Source organism: Vicugna pacos, chromosome 23 (assembly GCF_048564905.1).
Source record: "Vicugna pacos chromosome 23, VicPac4, whole genome shotgun sequence".
NCBI lineage: Eukaryota > Metazoa > Chordata > Mammalia > Artiodactyla > Camelidae > Vicugna > Vicugna pacos.
Window position 1 is genome coordinate 35,548,833 of NC_133009.1, and position 19,533 is coordinate 35,568,365.

Genomic DNA, 19,533 nt, shown 5'->3' on the forward strand with positions numbered 1-19,533 from the left:
CAAGGGGGAATTGAGTCCTTTCACGGGAGCCATCCTAGAGGGTGTGGGCATTTAATAAACACTAAGATTTCTCACCAGAACTTTCAGTGACTGTAGATAGTCTGTGTGAGTGCATATTTATATACTTTTTTCTATCACGTATTTTTCTGTAAATTGCACTTCTCTCTGTTCATCTTGAATCATAAGTACTTCTGAAGAAGTGGGGCGGGGCTACCTTGACCACTCTGCAGGAAGAAAAGGGCAGGGAGCCCTAGGAGGGGAATGGCTCTCAGAGGTAAAGTTCATGGACTAACTCACAGAAGGGTGCGGTGATGCAGGTGGTAGAATTCCATCCAGCTAGTGATGCTTCTTTAAAAAGGAGATTCAGGTTCAGAGCTGAGTGAATGGCAAACCTATTTATCTTCTTAGGTCTTTTCAATCTATCAGTGCGTATAATTTATAGAGGACATTTGGAATAAAACAGCAGACTTTCATTCAAGAAAATTAAGAATTAATACAAACAAGAAACACGATTGGTTGTGAGCCTGGTTTAAAAAATAATTTCAGGTATACAATGGCTAGTAAGTGCTTCTAACTGTACAGTTCATAAATATCAAATTCTAAAGCTCTTACTCAAGTGATAATTTATATTTAACAACTTGGCATTTGCCTTAGGAGGTGTCCTTTCTTGAGTCCACGAGTCCCGCTGATAGAGAGTTCAGAAGGCTCCAATTATAGTGTGTACGGCTGAATTAGATGTCTCTAGAAAACTAATGGAAGTGTTTTAAAGGAGTACTTTTTCTGATTATGAGAACAAAGTAGCTTAGTCATCTGTAAATTCTTCATGAAGTGGTAACCACTATTGACATGTTGAGTCATTCCCTTTTAATTCTTACTCCATAACACCTTTTCCTAACAATGTTGAAATCATGCTGTGTGCACAATATTGCATCCTGATAATCTCCTTTCCCCGGAGAACAACGCTTGTGGTTTCCATACTCACTGCTGTCTACAAATTCATTTTCATACTCTTCTTCTAAGCACAAAATCACTATACTTCGTTTTTTTAAACTCCATTATTCAGTTATTCAGCCTTTTAGCATTAAAAGTCTTTGTAAATATCATTTTAATGGATTACAAGATATTTCATCACACCAGTGTATCACAAATTATTCTACAGTTTCCTTATTATTAGATATTTGGTTATTTCAGTAAATAATCCCAATGAAGGTCTCTGTTCATAAAATTTTAGCAACTTTTTACTGTATTTAATAAGGATCTTTTGCACTGAAACCAAAAAGCTGTCTTTACAGTGAGATAAGATTATTACATTTTTATTTTTTAACTTAATTTTTTTTACTGAAGCTCATACTCAGCTTACAATGTTGTGTTCATTTCTGGTGTACAGCATAGTGGTTTAATTATATATATTCCTTTTCGCATTCTTTTTCATTATAGGCTATTACAAGTTACTGAATACTTGTGCTACTCAGTAGGACCTCATTGCTTATATGGTTTTGTGAATGTTTTTCTTGTAGTTCCATTTGTGCAAGACCTACCGGGGTCCAGTACGTGTTCTGTGAGAATCGATCCACGTGTAGATGCATTTTTGATGCATTTGTGGGAGAGGGTGCATTCTACATTCTTCTCTTCTGCCATCTTGAAACCCCTCCAAGATCACTGTGTTTTAAAATAAAAACTCTAAACCACTAATTGTAGAACCACTTAAAGTATGAGTTTTCATGACATGTGATAATCTCATAGGATGTTTTAAAAGCCCTTTTCATCTCAGGAATTGAATACAGGTTTTAGATGCGTCCCAAATGCAGCCACGTCAGTGATTACGAGTGTCTTCACGTTAAAAAATGTATAACCTAGAAAATCATTGCTGTCACTTCAGAAGTGCTTAACTTTGTAGCAAGCACACTGCTAAGTGTTCTCACTGCCGTGAACTCTTTTAATCATCAAAATAACACTTTGACATATATAATACTTTATCATTATTTAATAATTCCTCCTGTGTATGGCTGTTGTAAGGATTAAATGAGTTAATATGCTTATTAAGGGAATCAATACCCATAAATAAATACTATTTAACTCTATATACCAGCAGCATATAGCAAACGGTCTGGGTAGATCTACACTAAGCTGCCACTGATAGTTACTGCTTGGCTGAGAGGAAGGGGACTAGTCTTGGTGGTAAAAGTCCAAGAAAACATTAGCTTTATCACTAAATGTTTAGGTTTTTCCCCAAAAGAATATAATCAGATACTACTTAGTTAAAATTAATTTTAAAATATAACCATTCACATTACAAGAGGATTCTTTTTATTACTGATCTTTACGACGGTATTTGAATGCTTTGTGGTTTACTAGCTCCTTGTTAGTTATAGAAAAAGGACGGTAATAGAAGAGTTAAAACCCCAAATTTTAGGGGTCCCTGAAAATTAAAGTCAGTAAAAGATATAAAGAAAACACCACCAAATACTATATGAATACTATACGTCAAGAGCAGAATAGCACTGTTTGCAGCACTCTTTTACATTCCACTTTTAGAGTAATTTGTGTAGGATCTCGTTGTACCTGCTGTGTAAGATAATTTCATTTTTAGATGATTGCCTGTGACTTCAGCAGATCAACATGAGCACCTAGTCTGTCCCAGGGACTGTCTTAGTGAATAAAATGGAAAAGGCCTGCTTTCATTAACGTTGTGGGGAGTCACAATAAATGAATAAACATATATATGCATATGGGGGTGTGATCAGCTCTGAAGAAAGTGAGCAGGTAACGAGAGTGAGGGGGTAAGCTGGAATAAGGTGGAGAGGGATGAGCGTGGACCATCTGAAATCCAGAAGACCCCTCTGATGAGGAGACCACAGAGCAGTGGCCTGAGTGAGGTGAGCGTGTGCGTCTGGGAACACCTGGAGTAAGAATGGTCCAGACACGGGGGACCGTGAGTGCCTGGTCCTCAGGCTGGAAGCCTACACAGCAGGACACGTAGTAGGACAGCAGGAGGGCCCGCATGTGGAGATGAGTGCAGGGAGGCAGGAAGTGAGGCAGAGTAACGTGGAGTGCAGGCTGGTCCAGTAAGTCCAACCCTTCAGTAAGTCTCTGAGATGAGCAGGTTGGGGTCTTTGGCAGCTTACGTGGAGATGGAGTTTAGGGGTGTAAGGTGTTAATTACGGATGGACATCCGAAGGAGGGAGAAGGCAGGACTGGCAGAGGGAGGCCTTATAAATCTCAGTTAAAACATCAAAAAGCTGATGCCCCATCCTATTCAATCACCAGGTCTGTGGACGCCTGGGAGGGGGTGGCTTTGGGGTGACAGCTCGAGCCAGCTGGCCCCGAAGGCACTGATGGATGGCCAGTCTCCAGGTTGACCACATTAGGACATTTACTAGTGTGCTATAGCAATGGGTTAAGAGTTTTTTAAAAAGATCATAAATATTGACAGGTTCTTTGATAAAGGTGAGTGGTCAAGCCTGATGGGCATAAAGTCCTAGTGAAATAAGAATTGATGGTATTTCCTCACTACGATAAAAAAAAATACCTGTCTCAAGCAAAAATCCAGGGTCACAGTTTACAATGAATCAGAAGCCATCCCCGTTACAGTCAGGCTGTGCACCTCCACCAGAACGACTTGGTAGTTCTCTGGAAATATGACCCAGTGCGGTTAGAACAGGGAAAGAATAAAAATGCTAATAAAGGGAGGAAGAGAAAATAGTATCATGACTTGCGCATGATGTGATTTTTTAACCTGGGAAACCCAAGAAAAATGAAAAACCATTAAAAACATTAAGAAAATACAGCAGGGAAGTTGCTTATAAATCCGTATATAACATTGAGTAACTTTCCTAGCTGTCAGAGGTTGGCAAATTTTTTCTGTAAAGAGCCAAGCTAGTAAACACTTTAGGCTTGTGGTTGCATGGTCTGTTGTTTGCAACTACCCGCCTCTGCTGTTGCCGCCCAGAACAGCCATCGACAATGTATAGAAAACACAGGCGTGGCTGTTTCCAATAAAACTTTATTTAAAACACAGGCAGCAGCCTGGATTTGGCCTGTTTTGGCTGTTTGCTGACCCCTCCTATATTCATGAAAAAAATCACTGAGAAATTGTAATGGAAGAAAAAATTTCATTCACAACAGCCAGGGAAATGATTAAAACATTATACACTTGATTAAAAAATGTGCACGACCTATGTAGAAATTTACTGAGGGACGTTAAAGAAGTTTCAAGTGACTAGAGGATAAAACCTTGCTTTGAATAGAAAAATTCTATTTTGTAAAAGGTCAGATTTCCCTGAGTTGATTATAGGTTTAAGGGAGTCTCTGTTTTAAGCATATAGATGATTTAAAATATATCTCTTATTTCCTAAAATTTCCTATAGATTTTTGTATCACACATATGTACTATAGTCAGATTCCTCCTGATAAAAGTTTTGGTTGTTGCTACCTTTTTTTTTTGCTATCACTAATAATTTCTGTAATAAATACATGCTAGATAATTGTAAAAGGAAGTCCACAGGCCAAATCGCTAGGGGTGGGGACACTTGGTCAAACAGCGTGTCATTTTAAATGTCGCTGAGGTTGGAACAACTTGCGTGTGATTGACCTTTACATCTTCCCTAGAAGTGGGCAGCATCAACCTTTCGTTATTTTAAAAAATGTCTGCTGTGTGAAATAATGATGTGTGAGACATGTGGAAAATATCTCCCAGATTTTTAATTGATAATTGGATATTATAAGAGAAGTTGGACATTCTGTTCTTATGCTTACTGACCACGGGTTTTTTTTTTTCCTAAATTGCTTTTTTATGCCCCACTTTAAATGGATTTGATCGCTCTCTTTCCTGCTGGTCTGTGTGAGCGCTCTATCGTTATGGAAACTACTGCTAGGCGTGTTACTTTCCTTGCAAAGCAGGTTGTGGTTTCCCAAAGCATAAGGAAATTATATATTTTTTCCCTTTCTAAGTTTGAGATTCTGTGTACCTCTTAGAAATGTCAACTCTTTATATCATGCAAAACTCTGCAGAAAAATCATCTGAGGTTTTTCCTAATTGCCTACCTAAAATGGGCAGTACTTCCCTCATTATGTCAATACGGAGACTAAGAGTCAGAGAAGAAATAACGGGCCCAAGATCACACAGCTAGTAGGGAGCTGAGCCCTGAGTCAGAATTTAAGCTCAGCATTGTCTGACCTCAAAGCCAGTATTATTGTATTATCTTGTCCAGTCCTGGCCATAGCCATCTACCATGTGGGAATATTACATTTTAGGGTTGGAAGAGACTTTCTCCGCAGGATCTTCAAAGATAGAACAGGAAGGACATATAGATTCCTGGTAGCAAATATTTCACACTCATTCGTTTGACCAACAGTTATTTTTCTTAGAGAAATCCTCTGAATTATTTTACTATGATGTATGGCAACTCTGTTTCTATTTTTGCATGCATTAATGCACTCTCAACTTCAGTATCCATCGTAGATGTGAAACATTATTATGTGCAATTATTATTATTATTTGCCTTAGGAAGGCTGTGATTCCTAGTTGGATTTAATAATTAATCCCCATAAGTATAGTATTTATTATTCTGAACATTATGTAGTAGCAGAACCATGACTTTCAGTCATTAAGAGTTTTTATGAAACTCTTTTGGAATGAATTTTCAGATTTAGGAAAAACAAAAGGCTGATTAATGGCATATTCCTGCTAAATGTCATGAAAACAAAACATATGCTCTCTGTCAGTAAATCAAAATTACTGGTAATCCTAGAAGAATGCATAATCAGAAGAGTTGGTAATATGTTAACTATATTTTTATATTTGAGGTATTTAAGATGAATTATTCATCTTTACTGACCATATATCATCTCACACTGGTCAAAATGGCCATCATTAAAAAGTCCACAAATGATAAATGCTAAAGAGGGTGTAGTGAAAAGGGAGCCCTCCTACACTGCTGGTAGGAATGTAAACTGGTGCAGCCACTATGGCAAACAGTATGAAGATTCCTTAAAAAACTAAAAATAGACTTACTATATGATCCAGCAATCCTACTCCTGTGCATATAACCAGAGAAAGCTCTAATTCATTGGAGAAAACTTTAATTCAAAAGGACACATGCACCCCAATGTTCACAGCAGCAATATTTATGATACCCAAGATGTGGAAGCACCTAAGTGTCCATCAACAGATGACTGGATAAAGAAGATGTTGTGTATATACACAATGGAATACTACTCAGCCATAAAAAAGAATGAAAGAATGCCATTTGCAGCAACATGGATGGACTTAGAGATTAGCATCCTAAGGGGAGTAAGTCAGAAAAAGAAAGAGAAATATCATACGATATCACGTATATGTGGAATCTAAAAAAATTACACAAATGAATTTATTTGCAGAACAGAAAAGACTCGCAGACATAGAAAGCAAACTTGTGGTTACCAAAGGAGAAAGGGAGGGAAGGATAAATTAGGAGTTTGGGTTTAACATATTCATACTATTATATACAAAATAGATGAACAACAAGGTCCTACTGTATAGCACAGGGAACTATATTCAATATCTTATAATAGCCTATAATGAAAGAGAAAAAATATATATATACACACACATATGTCCGAATCACTATGCTGTACACCAGAAACTAACACAACATTGTAAATCAACTATACTTCAATTAAACAAAAACAAAGTCAATTCAACAAATTTTTGTTGGGCCTCCATTCAGTGCAAATCACAGGACTGAAAGTTGAAGGGGACTCGGGGTGATCACGAGGCCATGGCCCAGGCTCGATTGGGGAGTGGGAAGGAGCTAAAACCGCAGTGTCAGCTGTCAACTCATCTTCTCGCTCCTGCACCCCTCAAATAGACGCAGTTACTACACTTACACGCGTGGCAGGGGAAAGCGTTTTCGTTACCTACCACATAGGAAGAAAAAGCTCTGCACCTTGCACGAGGTATCTCTGTGTTCTCCAGAAGTAGCCTCGCCATCTGGGACCAGAGCTGCACTCGGGTTGGAGATGAGTCCTCTGAGTCACTCTGAGAGTCACGCTTGTCTCTCAGGAGTGGGTCAGTGAGCTGGAAGTGACTATAGATTTTATGGAGGGTGGGTTATTTACTTTCATTTTATTATGGTATGCTCTATTTTTCTCAAATTATCTTAGCGTTCATTTTATTTTTATCAAAATAACACCTGCACGTACTTAAAAATTAAATAGAAATATTTATAACAACAAAGCGATGCTTATCTTCTATTCAACCCCCACCCTACACTGAATCCTACTTTCCAGAAAACGACTTTTCATCATTTCTAAGTCTTACATGCCTTCATGTCTATCAACAATTTTTCGTAGGAATAGGGTACCAGTCAGACTGTTGTAGCACAGAACTCAAAAATATAGTGATAGAAACTGCTGGTGGCCCACTGTGCAGGATGTGGTGCGTTTCCACACGCTTCACAGACTTCCTGCCTGGGCTGCGCTCCATCCTAGGGAAGCTGGGGAGGGGGTGCGGGTCAGGCTCCTTCTGTTCCAAGGCGCTGGTCTAGAGCCTGCGCCCTGGACTGCAGCGTGAGTCCCTGCTGGCCACACCCACCTGCAAGGGAAGTGGGGCTGTTAGCTGGGTGGCCACGTGCCCGGACTCATTCTGATCGTATAAGAGAAAGAGAAAATGAACATTCGAAGGGCAGCTAGGAGCCTCTGCCACGCGTACGCAGCTCTTTCTGAATAATCAGCCTCCGATGCTATCCGTGGGTGTCCACGATACTGGACGAAGGCCTAGTCCGCCTACAACCCTGTGTCTTCTTCCCTCTCTTCCAGCAGAGTTAGTTCACTCATGCTGGTCCTCTGTTTGTTATCTTTCTCCCCTCTTTGCAAAATGGCCTCGTTGTCACCTGTATCCTTCCCTCCACTTGTCAAGGTTGTAAGCAAACCTTTTATCTTGTCAAGGTTCATAACCTTTACATTCTTTTATGTACCCACATGAAGTCTTCCGTGTTTGCCTGTAGGTTGATTTGGTTGTAATTATCCAAGAAAATCCTAGCATGTCTTCTCTATGTGGTACAGAAGAGTCACCTCAGAGATAGAGCCAGGACTGCTGAACAGGGTTCAGGATCTGGTTAAAAAAAAAAAGTTTTCAGGTCCCTCCCAGGATCTGGTTGAGCTTCAGACTCTCCTTCAGCCCAGATTGTTTGTACTGAATTCCCCCAACCCACTCAGCCCTGAACGTGCCGCGGAACCTAAGGGTAGTTCCAATAAAGATATGATTCCATCACTCAGGACCTCCTGCCAGCTTTTTGTTATATTCTTTCTTTTTTTAAAACTCTCTAAAGGGCTTAAAAAAAAGTGCAGAGTTTTTCAAAAGTAGTCAGGTGGGTGCTAGCATAACTTCTATTTTAAGGGTCTCTGTGAAACTTCAGGAAACCAAAGGGCCCTGAGAATACCCATCTGGAAATCACATTACCTACTAATTCTAGCTCTTGTCAGTGGAGCCAAGGCTACCATGTCGCTCCACGACATCTCTGTTTTCTTTCTTTCTTTTTTTCTTTTTTACATTTTTTATTGAGTTATAGTCATTTTACAATGTTGTGTTAAATTCCAGTGTACAGCACAGTTTTTCAGTTGTACATGAACATACATATATTCATAGTCACATTTTCTTTTTTTGCTGTGAGCTACCACAAGATCTTGTGTATAGTTCCCTGTGCTGCACAGCATCATCTTGTTTATCTGTTCTACACATGCCTGTCAGCATCTACAAAACACCTCTGTTCTCTGCGCTGTGTCCTTTCTGGCTGTAAGACACTATCTGGCATGTTTTTTAGGGTAATCACCCAAGTGACGCAGGATTACACAAGGCAAATGGCAGTCCTCACTTTTCTTTCTTAAATGTGGCAGACCCATCCAAATAGTGGTCCCCTGACTTACAAATGGGGCTGGGGGTTCTTTGTATCCTTGGCTCGAGGTGGAGGGGGTTGGTCCTGATTTATCATCTTCAGAAGAGGTGGGGAGAATCAGCACCACAGAAAAGAAACCTCGGGTCTCCTTGCCACTTGGAGGGGACCCTGAATGCACGTGTGCTGGTTCTACCTTGGATTCTAGGCTTTCAAAACAGTGGCCCGAGTTCATGAAAGATGAAATAAGAAGTGTTACGATATGAAAACTATAAACTAGCAGCGTGGACATGAAGCCTGTTTAAGACTTCTCCACTTGAGCACAGGGACACATACCCAGGTACTGGGGGAGAGTGGTGACTCAGCCCCTGTTTGTTTAAATGAAAACTTAAATTAAAAAATTGTAAATGTATTATTTGGGTAATTATATTTAGCACATTCCTAAATTTGGAGACTTAGGTCATAAGCCACTAGTTCAACCATCTGTCTGACCCAGTTTTACATCATGGTCTTAAAGCTGCGTGCCAGACCTGTTAGTAAAGATAATAAAATTAAAAAAAAATTTGAGCTGGAGGGGACTGGCAATTCGACTCCAAAACTGAACATTGCTTGACTCATCAAGATATTATAAACATCTGTGAATTCAGTGAGCGATCTCAAAGGAGCTTAAAAATATGTGTAAAGAAAAGGTTTAATAGCCTCCTAAGCCCTGAAAATTATTCATGTTGGTGAAATTCTGCTTTGGGCTTTGGGTAAATGCTCTGCCTTCTCTTTTCTCTCTGATTTACTGGCAATTTTAGCTGAAAGCAGTCATACCGCACTGCTGACCACATTTCCAAACTGTTTAACTCTTGCTCCGACTTTCAATCTAGGCTTAAGTGCAGTCATGCCGGGAAGTGGGAGAGCAGCCCAGAACCCTCGGCAGCAAGGATGTGGACAGTAAAAGAAAGATGACAAAGGAATTGCCCATGATGCATTTCGGCTAAGTCAAGGATGCAAACACTTCCTCTGGGAAGATAAAAAAGATACGCTCAGGGCTTACCCTGAGCTCTGCTCCTCAGCGATCAAACGCGTGAAACAATCTGAAGTTCCGAGTTCTGCTGCTGAGGGCACGGCTTTGTCCACAAGCAGTGCTTAAATCCAGTGGAATCTGGAAGCTTTGCCTTACACATTCTGGACACGCAGAGGTGGGCTGGACTGTTAGGTGAAGGCACAGGAACTCTGACCTCATAACCAGAACAAAGGCTCCCCGGATGGGAGGAACCTTGGAGACCAACTAAAGCCACCCCCCCACCCGCAGGTGAACACTTCCCATTCAGTTTGGGGTGGACTTTCTATGGAAATTATGTGTTTTGTCCATTTCTCCCCTATAGAGTTTTTGCTTTATTCGTTTTGATGCAATGGCATCTGTCAAACAAAAGTCTGCGACACTGGCAGGTGAGCTATAAATGGTGGATCACCACCCAGATGGTGTAAAGATTACAAAACAGAGACCCAGAGAACTTAGATAACCACCCCGAATCCGAGAGAGAGTGGCAGGTGCAAAGCTGGACACAACCTTGCCTTCCTGGCTCTTGCCTGGGGCGTCTGCACTCTTGCACCACCTCCGTTGGGGTCTGATGTGGCAGCAAACGCAGACACAGGCCCTTCACCTGTCACTCACTGCTAAGTACCATGACCCTATAAATACTGGGAGGTGAATACAGAGAAGTTCTAAGTGCTCTCAGGTTCTGGGACAAAAAATTGGAATTACTTTTTTCAGAAGAGAGATGGCATTCTTGGTGTCTGAAGAATGGCATAAACACTGGGCGAAGGTAAAAACCTCTAATAAAAATGCAGTCATGGAAGAGGCAACACAGGGCTTGGAGTCAGAGGACCTGGGTTCCAGCCCTGACTCAGCCGTTTCTCCCAAGGCTGCCGCTGGAGTAGCCTGGATGGACGGAGTCCAATGCAGTGACACTGAGGAACCTATCAGTGGGACCCCCGACCAATGACAGTTCCCATTGTCAGCCAGAGTCCAAGCCTCGTGCTGAGGCTTAGGGGGCCACATATGTTCTTGCTAAGTCACCTTAGAAAATCAGTGGGTTTCAAACTGGAAATAGGCAGGTTCCTTCAAACAATCTGTCTTTGTTTCCCGCCAGGGGGTTCTAAGAGACTTTGATTATGTGCATCATTTTATCCTGTAAATTCTCACGGGAACACCTGACCTGCGACCTCCCCCAGTGGTGAAGCCTAATGAAAGGGAGGGAGAGAACAGGTCTAATTCGAATGACTAGTATTTTTTCAAGAAAAGAGAAGACAGAGCGTTTGCCCAAAGCCCAAAAAGAAAACTTTTATTTTCTTCTTTAAGCGTCACAAAAACCCTTGGAGTCAAAAATCATTTTATCTATTGTACTGATGCAGAAATTAAAACATGGAGGTAAAGTATCTTGCTGGTAGTAAAGACAGATCTCAAACCCTGTCTGATTTCTGAAATCAAGTCTATTTTCACTGCACCATCCTGCCCCGCTCTAGTACACGGGATCACATAGCAGACTGGGAACTTGAAAGGAGAGCTGCCATAAGATATTTCATGTTCACATCACGGCCTGCAAGTAGACTGAATTTGAGAAGACCGATAAAATTGTGTATCCACTAAGGAAAAAAGCAATGATGACTCTTTTTCCTTCAGTTAGAATCTGTTTGGAAATTACCCATTAAGGCAAGGGAAATGATTTTTATTTTGCATAATGAAAAGAAAAAAAGCTGAATTTTTTATAGGTTCAATTATTAAAGACAAAAAGAAAACCTTGAAGAAGGTCCAAAAGAATACTTCACATTCAGTGTTAGTATTTTATTTTGCCATCTCAAAATAGAGCACATGAAGATATTTTTCTGGTCGTCTTCAAATACAGAAATGTGGAGTGTTAAAATTCTTCCCATTTTTATGCTTAGGAAACGTGAGAGAAAGGGAAGGCTTCTAAGAGGTCAGCAGGTCAGAGACTAAAGTAGTAAACTGAGGTTTCAGCTCAGGGCAGACAGATCTTAGGAAAATAATTCAGGGCCCAGGTCTCTGTAAACTGTGTAATCCCACACAAAGGCTCATCATTTGTGTTGCTGTGATCTTCAGGTGAGGGTGGGGGCCTGCGCAGGGTGTGCGCTCACTGAAAGCAGCTGTCCCGTTTAATGATGGAAAATCAATCCATCTACAGAGTATAGAAAATTGTGTCTACCAAGTAACTGGACAGTCTTTGGTATGACTTTTCCCCTCTCTGTGAAATATCAAAAGGAGTAAAACTAAATTTAAGAGAATAATGCCCCAAGAAACATGCCATTCTCATCAAACTCGCAGCCTCTTCTTTCTTCCTGGTCCTCCCTTTTCAAAGATGGAGATGATATTAGAGATGAGGACACCATGTGATTATTTTTAGATTGAAGCTCTTTTGACTTTGCCTCTCCTTGGATATTCTGGGACCATCATCATCGCTGGCTGAGATTTGGCGGAGGCTTCTGAGAACCCTTCTGTTTTAGTGAAGTATGGCTGATTTACAATGTTGTGTTAGTTTCTGGTGGACAGCAGAGTGATTCAGTTGTATGTATATATTCTTTTTCATAATGAGTTATTACAAGATATTGAACATAGTCCCCCTGCTCTACAGCAGGACCTTGTTGTTTATCTGTTTTGTATATAGTAGTTAGTATCAGCTAATCCCAAACTCCTAATTTATCCCCCACCCTTACCCCCTGGTAACCTTCTCCCCAAACCCAAATAGCTTTACATCCAGCGTAAATGTTAAGTGAACAAAGTTGTATTGCCATCGATAGTGATGACTATTCAGCCTCTGTACAGAGCATATTAAAAAATTAGTTCTTGGTGTGAGCCTCCAGTTGGTCAGGCAGCTTGGATAAAACCCTGCGCAGTAGCTCACCAGGACCTGAGGAAGGGAGCAGCCAGTGGTTTAAAGAGCCTTATTTTATGGATCCACCCCTCGTCCGGGGACTCCCTATTCATACCAAGCCCCTTAGATGCTGCCTTCTCAGTAAACATCTTTAAGGGGAAAAGATGTACTGAACACCTACTGGCATGCCAGTCAATATTTATTGTTTGAAAAAATGAAATCTATTTCCTGCATTTCTAACAAATGTGTTATATTGTTTTAAACAAAGAAGAGGCAAAAAATCTTGCATATAACAAATCCTAGCTTATATGGAGTTTTTTAGCGGTGATATCCCTAACCAGCATTCAGGGATTTTTTTTTTTTTAATTTGCTCCCCTGTGCCTTGAGTACTAATATTAGAGAAAAGCACACTGGCATGAAGCGTAAACCGGTGTCCTGAAACCCTGGAAGAGCGCGGAGAGCCAACGGGACTGCTCTTACTGCCTCTTAGTGATCTTCAGTAAAACGAAAGGGGATCTTGGGCCTAGACTCATACTTTCACACTTCAAAGGCATTAATATTGCATTCATATCAAGTAAGGAGCTATACAGAGATGCTGAGGGCCTTGACAATAATCTTCATCAGTTAAAAGGAAACAGAGGAAGCCTGAGTGCACAGTACCAACTTGAGCCAAGTTTTACACATTCACTGTCAGGATCTAACACGCACCGGAGGTGGGCAGCAGGGACATTCAGGCAAGGGTTTCCTGGTTCACATCCATCTCACTTAAGTTGTGGTGGCTTAAGCCAGTTCTCCCAGAGGCTTATCGATCCTGCAGAAATTAATTATTGGGATCTAAGACGGAGTGGAGAACCACATCTTGACCTACAGAAATGTGTCAACCATCCCGTGTTCTTGCCCAAGTGTCACTTCTCCGTGATTATACAATCTGCTCCTTTTCCCAGCTCAATACAGCCCCGTTTGCCTAAGAGGCTTGGGGAGGGGTCCGGGATTCAAGATGACACCGGGACCAGGTGACCCAGGGCTACGTGTGTGTCATGTGCAAAAGGCTCAAAGTGGGTGCAGTTAGAGAATGCTGCCATCCCCCACAGGGCCCCGCAGGGCTGAGCAGCCTTGTGGTTCCTTCAGCATCAGGGCTTCATGGTCAGGAACCCCTCTCCTGGGACCCAGATGCAGTTGTGTTGTGAGAGTGTTGTGAACTGTGATTTCCTGGCTCAGGCCTAGGGGGTGCGAACCTTTCATTTACGGGGAGGAGAAAGTAGACAAAGAAAATGTGCAGTGCGACGTCCCCTGGGACCTCGAGACTGGGGTCCCCGACCAGTCTGCTGAGCTGGTGTCATCGGAACCAGCCCACAGGCCTCTAGGAAAAGTCTGATCTCTTTTGATACGTTCCAAGATGAAAATCTTATGTATATACCTTAAAAGAGCCTATAAAACGGTGTCCTTATTTTGGCCTTATAATTAAGTTATAACAGAGGCCTGCGCTGCTTTACAAGGCAATATTCTAGTTCCTAAGTGGGTCAGAGACACAGATGCTTGCCAAGAATTGTAATTTATTCTGACAAGTACCCGCCACCCCTGCTCCCACCCTGTTCTTGATGAGAGAAACAGGTCTAGGCATGCGCTGAAAGAGTTAAAATAAAGGTCCTGAAGCTCATGTGGGATTGAGAAAACAAAAACAAAAAAACAGCAGCAGGGGCTGCTGGCTAGAGTGAAGTTAAGCCGGAGTTGCCATCAGGACAGGCGTTTTGATAATTCTGAAGAGGGATTCTGGGGTTAGAAAACAAGGTTTTCTGACTATTGTCTCTTCGGGTGTGTGAGAGACGGTGCAGAAGTCGCGCCGTCCAGTCCTGGTCCCTGGCAAACGGCAGAAGTTGTGCAGGGGTGCACCATCTCGCATAAAGAAAAGTGAAATGTGTTTTCATTTTTCCCCCATAAAAATAATTTTTAAAGTACGGTTTGGTTTCCAGTCAGTTTTAAGAGCTAAAAGACTCAGGAGGTGAGGGGCGGGGGGAGTTAGGAACAGTCGTAACATTTAAATGTGCAAAAAATTACTTTAATTTGGGTGACTTGCAGGAATGGTATATTTGATATCAATTTATTTTCAGATCAATGGTTTAATTCTTAAAATACTCACATTCTGCAGAGTCCGGATACAGCTAAATTATAAAATGAGATGTTTGAAAAGCGTTTGTTTCCAGAAAATATGGTCCCAAAGGCCCACATTTTAGTAAACTTGACTTTAGAAGACCTGCTCCAGGCAATTAAATCTACAGAACTTAACAAAGCCCAGGAGTGAGGCTGCGTTCAGTTACCGTCTCAGAAAAAAGATCTCCCTAAAATTGTGCTTTTTCTTACTCTGGTCTTGAAAATTATTCTTCAGATATTATTTGGCATTAAAGACATATGAAGTAAAATGAAAAAAATGAAGTAAATGAGCTCAAATTCATCTGAAGGAAAATGAATCCATCATTATTTGTATCCTTTCCCCTGGAAGGAGGGAAAAGGTAACAGAAATACAGAAAAGGTAGTGGGATGCATTCATTCCTGGGGCCTTCAGAAATTCTGTGCATTTTCCCAAAAGGTTTTTCATTGCCAAAAAGCCCAAACCTCAGTCATATACATTTTTCCCATTTGGAAAAAAAATGCATAACTGAACTGTTTCCAAAAGCAAAATATTTAATTGCATCTTTGAAAATGACTTTCAGAAAAGGCCAGTAAATCCAGGGACCCAATGAGATGTAGAAAGAATCTAAAAATGTCATTGTCTTATTTATGGTCTTTCAAGTCTCTGAGAAAATGATTGGCAGCTCTACACACACCCCAACATCCCCCTAGAGTTCTCAGTTATCTATTGCTGCATAACAAACATCCTCACACATAGTGAAATAACTTCTCACAATTCTGTGGGTGAGCTGGTTCACCTGAGCTCGTTCACTCTACTCCATCCATTTTCTGTTCTCAGCTGGGAGAGTCAGGACTCTTCAAGCAGTCTCAAGACCTTTCCAAATAATCTCATGTCCTGGAATTTCCTACACCAGGGGAGCCCAGATGCACAATCCAAGAAACTGAAGGCAGAGACATAAAGCCTTTTAAGATCTGGGCTCTGGAATTTGGCAACATCACTTCTGCCACATTCTATTGGTCTTGGCAAGTCACAAATAGAGCCAGATTCAAGGAGATGGAGAGACAGACTCCACCTCTGGGTAAGAGAAATCACAAAGCTACATGGTCGGGTGGTGACACACTGGATGGAGGAACTTGTGTCCACTATTCAGGCTGCTCTAACAAAATACCCTAGACTGGGTGGCTCAGAGTTGACAGAAATTTATTTCTTAGAGTTCTGGAGGCTGGGAAGTCCAAGATCAAGGTGGTGGCAGATTCGGTGTTTGGTGAGGGCCCCCATCCTAGATGGCCGTCTTCCTGCTGTAACCTCACATGGAGGAGGGGACAAGGGACTTTTCTCAGGCCTCTTTTATATGGGCTCTGCCCTCCTGACCTAGAGGCTCCCATCATGAGCTCCAAAGGCCCCATTTCCTTCCATCTCACTGGGTATCAGGTTTTCCACCTGTGAATTTGGGGGGGACACAGTCAGTCTAAAGCAACCACCTGCCACAGGTGATCTGTAGGATTTGCTGTTCAGGTCAGGCACGAAGAGGCGGCATCTTTTTTGACTGGACATATGCTGATGGACTTGGGAACAGATTCACTGGGGTTTTCCCAGCAGTGCCCACTGATTCTTTGTCACCATCGATTCCCAATCAAGTGTCACCATGGCCCAGAAAGTGGCTGGCACTTTGTACAGCTAAATAGCTAAGTAAATACTGAAAGCACTGAACTAAGAAAGCACATATGGATAAAAGCTTCACTCCTGTCACAATAAATGACCTCCTAAGAAAGGAATCCCATGGTTTTCTTGAAGAGGAAGTGAGGTGAAGTAGATAATTCTGTACTTAAGAGTCAGAGTCTAATCTCCTCTATCACATTTTCCTGTCACAGCACAGGAAAAAAATGGAGATCTGTGGCACTGAGTAGTAGCTCCTCCTTGCATGTGGGGGTGTGCGTGCGTGTAATGAGGGGCAGAACTGTAGTGAGTATTTCCTGTTGCCTGAAGGCTGCGGGGTTCCGTATTTCTCAGCACGCTCCTGTTTGAAGAAGACCTGGGTTAAGAAGCTCTGAATGACTGAATATGTGGCCCTGGCCACATCGCTTATCCTGACCCTGGAACTGTAAGAGTAAGGCTAACACGCTTCCCCCCTCCCTCTCAGGTTACCATAAGAACAAAATTATGCCTTAGTGAATTCAGATGATAATGTCCTGTACCTCCCAGAGGCCAAAGCTGGAACTGGCACCAGTGGAACACCATTAGTTTTTCTCACATGAACAAGATTGTTCATGGAATGACCATTGTAATCTCCCCATCTTAACACCAGCGGATTTACTGTTTTGTCAATTGCAACCTCAAAGCATCGTGCATCCGACGGGAGCGCCCGGTACAGGGGATTGCTATTCAGTGATGACAGTCATCATCTTCTTGTTGGACAGTAGACAGCCAGTCCCTGAAAGAAAAAGCCACGTGAATTTGAATGAAAAAAACACAGAGCTGAACATTATGAAGACATTTCACCAATAGAGTCAAGTCCCAGTAATAACTTCTATGAACTGAATGGTTATACACCAGGACAAATCAAATCTGTTCTACATTTCATTTCACCCACATGGCTTCTCTTTTCTGCTATTATTTTAAGAAATGTAAGGGGATGACCAAAAAACACATCTGCTCACTGGTGCACGCGCCCTCCGAGGGAAGCTCACGTTAAGTCTGCAGGGCAGCTCCAGAGCCCTCCTGTCACTTCCACGGATGCAGCTCCAGGCACGTCCGGGACCCGTGCTTTCACGTTCAGAGCCCGGCCTTGATTCTGCAGCCATCAACCTAGCGTGGAAACACAGCCCTTCATGAACCTATATCCAAACAAAACAAAAACTACTTTTGCCAATCATTTTAAAAGTTTAGAAATTTCACTGAAGCTTTTGAAGGTCACGTGAGAAAGAACGCAGTCTTTTCTTCGTCGGCTGTATTCGCGGTGTTCTTCCCCCTCATTTTCTTCCTCACTCTTCAAGAAACAAAGAAATGCTATTACTCTCCCTGTCTCCAGTTGGGCAGCTCCACCCACAGGGAGGGCGCCGGAGGTCTCAGAATCCCGAGTGAATCTTCTGATCAATTTTCCCAAAGAAGATTTCTCACTGAGATAATCCCCATATAGCCAATACGTGGATAAAAATACCTTCATGCTTTAGCATAATTTTATCCCAGGTTTCCCCTGGGTGAGCTGATGTCTATGCTCTGTGTTAGTCACTGATGTTCCTCATGATATTAGTATTAAAGAAAATTAAGTTGGGAATTATGTTCTTTTAGAATGTGATGTTATCATCCAGCAACTCGTCTGCATGTCCAAACCCTCCCTTCGCCCCACAGAATCCATCCCACTTCTCCCTGCAAGTCTTCCTTCTCAGTCTCTGCACATGCTCCCTTCCTAGATCGCAGATAAAACAGTGGTCAGGAGGTGTAAGTCCCTCCACTTGCTGCTTCTCCACCTGAAAACTTCTTTATATTGGTACCCAGCCTCTGTGCAGTCTCGCAGGGCGAGGCATCCCCTCTCCAGCTGTTCTCTTGATCCCACCAACACTTTCTTTCCTCCGTGGTTTAGTTCATCCATTTCCCTTTCCTCCTGACATGCCAGCTCCTCTGCCTCTGCTGTTTCTTTCTCCTTAAACTCTCGCTCAACCCCACTCTGACTGCGGTTCTCTTTTTTTCTTGACTTTGCAGCCAAACTTCCTAAGAAGGCAGCTCACAGTTGCTGTGGTGACTGACCTGTTTTGGCTGCAAATAGCATCTCTCCTTGATTTTCCTGGTAACCAGCACCTGATCGCCCTCCGAGGAACCTGCACCTTATCTAGGCAATCTGGAGTTACACAGGCGGTACTGATGGAGTCAGAGAGGGACACGTGACCCCAGCCGGGCCAACCAGACCTGATCAGACTCAACTTGGGGAATTTTGTTTGATTTATTGAGAAAGTACATTTTTTTTCCCCAAGGGCTTTTAACCTGGAAATATGTAGTGCTGGAGCCACATCAGGCTGTCTGCCAGCGAAACGGGACAGCCCAGCTGAGAAGGGAGCAGACACGGAAGACTGACCGCAAAACGGAGAGAAACTGGATCCTGGTGACGTCACCCGGTCCTGCTGAGGCCAGCAGTGACTGAAGCCAGAAACACTCTCGGGCGGTTAAGTTCCACGAGCCCACGGACAGCTATTTGCATAAGTCATTTCAGGGGTGTTACTTTCCGTCCTTTCCAAGCAGGAAAACCGTCTTACACGATGCTTCTCCCTGTTTGCAGTCCCTCCCTTCTCGTTCATTTCCTCGTCCTCAGGAGTCTGTCTTCCAGCCCCATCACACGCACACAAAGCTGTCGCTAAGTTCCCCTCTTTGCCAGGCGTTAGTTCACGTGTCCTTTCTGCAGAGTTTGAAAATACTGGCCAATCCAATGAAACTTTTATGAAACTACCTTCTCCCTTGAAATCCTTCATTTCCCTTTTCATTGGTTTTCCTCCTGCCTCTGCATTTTTTCTCCTTCTTTCTTCAAATCATAAATCTTACCACAAAATATCATCCTGTTCTTAGTCTCTAAGTCTGCATTCTTCTGTGTGGTTCCATTGGCCGTCAGGGTTTCAATGATCATTCATCTCCTAGTAGTTTCCAAGTTTCCTCCAGCTCTAAGTCCTCC

The 19,533-nt window shown here is 42.3% G+C and overlaps 1 long non-coding RNA gene across 1 annotated transcript; it reads right to left on the bottom strand.

Annotated features, from left to right (window-relative positions):
• Positions 1-6,999: 6,999 nt before the first annotated feature.
• On the bottom strand, positions 7,000-10,018 carry LOC140688652 (uncharacterized). Its single transcript, XR_012063364.1, has 3 exons — positions 9,913-10,018; positions 7,960-8,092; positions 7,000-7,067 (listed from the first exon to the last, which is right to left on the bottom strand). It is a non-coding gene; the product is annotated as an uncharacterized lncRNA (long non-coding RNA).
• Positions 10,019-19,533: the final 9,515 nt, after the last annotated feature.